The sequence below is a fragment of the Leuciscus leuciscus genome (genome assembly GCF_965113295.1).
Source record: "Leuciscus leuciscus genome assembly, chromosome: 3".
NCBI classification, from domain to species: Eukaryota; Metazoa; Chordata; class Actinopteri; order Cypriniformes; family Leuciscidae; genus Leuciscus; species Leuciscus leuciscus.
In genome coordinates, this window is record NC_138727.1 from 48,451,813 (window position 1) to 48,456,708 (window position 4,896).

At 37.4% G+C, this 4,896-nt stretch overlaps 1 long non-coding RNA gene across 1 annotated transcript; it reads left to right on the forward strand.

Moving 5' to 3' along the window:
- Positions 1–459: 459 nt before the first annotated feature.
- On the forward strand, positions 460–4,273 carry LOC309495767. Its single transcript, XR_014204817.1, has 3 exons — positions 460–597; positions 3,634–3,704; positions 3,790–4,273. It is a non-coding gene; the product is annotated as an uncharacterized lncRNA (long non-coding RNA).
- The last annotated feature ends 623 nt before the right edge of the window (positions 4,274–4,896 follow it).

Below are 4,896 nucleotides of genomic sequence, written 5' to 3' on the forward strand. Positions count from 1 at the left end.
TAATTGATTTATGAACGTGAACATGGACGAGCATGCAGTGCTAACTCAAACTCATAGATAGAGAATTAAGATAGCTATAAAACAAAACACTTACCAGTTATGAAGTGTGCGCTGCAGACACTCTCACCTCCTTTCGCACCATCCGGACCCCAATCTGCCCTTTTTATGGCTTGAAGCCATAACCTCCGCCGGTTTTTGGCAAAACCATGCTTCCCCCTAGGAACGTTGAACATCTGGCACCCAGCACTGGCTCGGTTGGTACAATTGACCACGCAACAACTCCTTGGCATTTTGACAAGCGACAACACCACCACTATGCTACCTTTACTCCGGTACGAAAACCGCGGGTCTTTTGCCTCCAGGTTGCGCGCGCAAGCAGTGATGACGTCGCCGAGAAATCCATGTATGTGTTAATTCTACATGTTTATTTATGTAAATAATGCGTGACTGTCACTGACGTGTTTTATGAGCGTGCGGGCTGAACATTTGAGTAGCTTTCAAACCCTGGAGCGGCGCAGAGTTGCCATGGAAACGGCGCCGCAACAAAACGGATATCAGCAAAGCTCCCTCTCTTGCTGTTGTTTTCACTGCTTTCAGGTGAGTTTAGTCTCTAAAATCACACACATAATATACACAACTGTTCCTGACACTTTTCTTACGTGTTATTACATCTGTTGAATATTTAGGCTACTTTGTAGAAATGGTTTAGTGTCTTCGAAAAAGTCCGTTAGCATCTCAACCGTTTTCAGAAGAGAGGCTAACCTTGTCACAGTGTCTGTTGTGTTTCCACTGGGTGTCCACTAGAGGTCCCTTCCTTCCTTTCTGTCTCCATTCATCCTGGAACCACATTTCCCATAATCCTTGTTTGTTCCCATCACTTGTGATTACACCCAGCTGTTCCCATTTATGTTGTTAGTGTCTGTGCATAAATACCCTGTTTGTAGTGATGTGACATTTGAACCGAGGCGTCGGAGCTTGTGTCGAGAAAAAATGGGCGTGCCAGATGAAGCCGCGATTCGAGGCTTGTGTTGTTAACGTGAAAATCACGTGACTGATGACAAACGAGGCCTCGGTTTGTGTGGATACGTCATCGGTTCGGTCTGAGTGTCGCTTCTGGATAAAAGGCGGTTCGAAACTCGCGCCACCTTGTGGGTGTTGTCAGCAGTAGTAAAAGCAGATGTAGTAGTGTTAAAGAGTCATAGAGAGTTAAATAACTATCATTGTCATTGTCGTTGTCGTTATTGTGTCATATGTGTTAGGGCTGTATATTATTACATTATCAGGTTAGAATAGTTATAGTATATTGTTATTATTAATTATAGTAGGCTTAGCTATATTATAGTCTTGTGATATTAATTAGATACGATTATTTGGATTGCTCTGGATTTTTTTATTTGGATTGTCCTTTTGGATTTGTTTGCTTTTTGTGACTCTTCCTTTTTCCTGGTAATGGAGCCAGCAAGAAAGAGGGAATCCTCCCCTGTCTGGGCTCAACAGAAGCATCAGTATCCTCATTTATACCAGCTGGCACTGGCATTTTTTAAATAAGTGTGTTACCCCAACACACTTGAAATTATTCTGTTTCTCAATAAAAATCGATTGTAATCCTTCCTTCCAGACTATTCTGTTGCAGTTTACTTTATTACACTCCCTCCAACATAAGCACTGCACTCAACACAGTGTCACTGTTGTTGTTCATACTGTCACTATCCAAACAATTAATGCATATTTAATTAACTGTGTGTGTGACTCTGCACAAGTAAATTCAGACAGAGAAAGATACATATTTTATATTATACACAGTAATGGACAAATGTCTGCTCATGTCTTTTTATTATTGCAAATGAAAGGTTACATACAATACATCTACAGCGAGTACAAAATAAATAAATACATATTTTTATTCATACAAATATTTTTCTAAAAAATATATATATATCGTATAAAATTTGGGGGGGGGGGACACACTGGTTCAGAATGAATGAATTTGTCTGCTATTTCTTTGCACAGTAGCTAGGTGTCACTAGTGAGCAATGCTGAATGAAGCTTCGAGTAATGAACCTTTGGCTGAAGCAATGGCCTGCGAGGTATCAGTGGTTCAGGAAGCCTCATTTTGCCATCACTAGCTGTTTGTGTTAGTTCATGTTACAGAGTCATTGTTGTCTGTCACGTTCCACACACCAAGGAAAGGGAGAGAAACCGGTGGATCCAAATACAACACTTTCTTTATTAGGGCAATCCAATTCGTCGTCATCCATGCAGGGGTCCAAATCCATGTTAGCAGTCCAATATAACAAAATAAACAAACAAGGAACAAAACAAACTCAAACTAGGAAACCGACTTGAAGAAGTGTAAGTGACATACAACAATGACTCCGTAACATGAACTAACACAAACAGGGTATTTATGCACAGACACTAACAACATAAATGGGAACAGCTGGGTGTAATTACAAGTGATGGGAACAAACAAGGATTATGGGAAATGTGGTTCCAGGATGAATGGAGACAGAAAGGAAGGAAGGGACCTCTAGTGGACACCCAGTGGAAACACAACAGACACTGTGACAAACCTAAAGCTCTTATTTACAAAAGTTTGGGCTTATTATAATCACATCTTTGTGTAGATAAGAGGTTATGATGTGCAGTTGAATGTGTGATTGGAAGTTGACTAATTTATTTAACAAACTGATATAACATAAATGTAGCAGCTGTGCTGTTAATCGATGACGTCACTTACACTGAGCTAAAATTGTCTGAAACTAGTTTAGATGCGTTTTGATCTTTCACGGTAAAGAAATATTGATACATGTTATGTTATTTTAGCAGCGACAAAATAACCCCTCTACAACAGAGGGGAAGCTCTACGATTTCAATATTTCTTAAGGAAGTTGCTGACAGAGAAGTGGGAAATTCAGGGAGAACTGAGGAAGCTTATCCATTTTCCCCCACCCTTTTTTTTACCTATATTACTGACTCATTTATTTGATTAAAAATACAGTAAAACAATAATATTGTGAAATAATATTAACATTTAAAATAACATATGTGAATATATTGTAAAATGCAATTTATTCCTGTGATCAAAGCTGAATTTTCAGCATCATTACTCCAGTCTTCTAATATGTTGAAAACAGTTATGCTGCTTCATGTTTTTGTGTACACAATTCAAATGTTAGGGGTCAGTAAGATTTTGGAAAACAATAATAGCAAGAATGGATTAAATTGATCAAAAGTGAAAGTAAAGACTTTTATAATGTTATAAGATTTAACTTTCAAACTTTTCTTTGAACTTTATATTGATCAAAGAATCCTGAAAAGGGCATCATGGTTTACACAAAAATCTTAAGCAGCAGCTCAACTGTTTTCAACACTGATAATAATCATAAATGTTTCTTGAGCATCAAATCATCATATTAGAATGATTTCTGAAGGATCATGTGACACTGAAGACTGGAGTAATGATGCTGAAAATTCAGCTTTGATCACAGGAATAAATTACATTTTAAAATACATTAAAATAGAAAACAGCTATTTTACATTTTAATGATAGTCACAATATTACTGTTTTTACAGTATTTTCGAAAAACTGCATTATATTAGCAACATTAATAAAGTACTCCTCTGTTTTAGCTGCCTAAGAAGGACGATGAGGTGACAGTGCAGCTCGGGATAAGGAAGAGGAGGAGGAGGAGGAGGAATACGTAAGTTAGACAATTTTCTTATTCCTTAACAAAAAACTATAAACCTGACTACAATAGTATGGTACATTTTATTTTTATTTTCCAGCAATATATAGAGAGAGACCATCCTCCTCTCCTTGCCTCAGAAGACCCTGCCCTCCACTGGTGGGGTAAGAAAGAAACTCATCCTCTTCTCCCACAGCTCTCCATCATATCCTTCTGCCTCCTCAACACTGTCTGAAAGAGTGGTTTCCACAGCTGGGACGCAGTCATCATGCTCATTTTCTTGAACAAAAAACTCTTTATGTATATTTTGGTGGGCGAAATAATACAGGAGAAATGCTAGAAATCTATATTGTTCCTTTTACATATCTTTACTCTTTATGAGCAATATTTGTATTTTATTTGTTAGCTTCAGAGAAGCTCAAGGACTATAGATCTTTGGTAATTGTCGCATTGTTCAGGTTTAGCTACTGGTAGTGAAGCAATGAAGCACATCACCACCAGACATTTGTAGCAGGAGCCTCATAGGACACTACAGGAAACAACTGAACCTATTTCTGCAAATAAAATTAATAATAAAGAAAATGCTGAATCTTTTCATTTCTTTTTTTTAAGGTCTTTATTGTTTATCCGCCAAATTATAGAGAGTATATCAATAAGAATATCAAACACTTTTTTTTTCAGTAAAAAAGAATAAAACATTTTAATAGTTGGTTACATTATTCATTGATTATGTTTTTTGATTAATTAATTGATGTTACATTTCTGTACTCATTACTTGTTAACATGGTTAAAAAATCGTTAATGTTAAAAATGTATTGGTTTAGTTTGTACAAAGAAACACTGAATAAATGCTGATTAATAAATTAATGCAGTGTGGTTTTGGGCCATTTTCTATTTAGAATTTAATACAAGTTTGTATTGGTTTCCATTACATATCTGTATTGATCCCTAAACGTATTAAAGCAGCACTCAGTAGCTTCGGGATTTCTTCGCTGTATTCTCGCTTTTTGCTCGCAGGTTTCTCTCTAGAGCTCCCCCCACAGCTTCGGAATAGATATTTGACAACACTGTTGTAAAAACTCGTTGGTGATTCTCAGACACCAGAGGCTATAGGGACGTCCCGCGTGACGTCACGCCATTTGGAGCAGCCATCTTGACGGAATAGAAAATGCTAAACCGCTGGTGATAATACAGCTCGTCGCGAAAT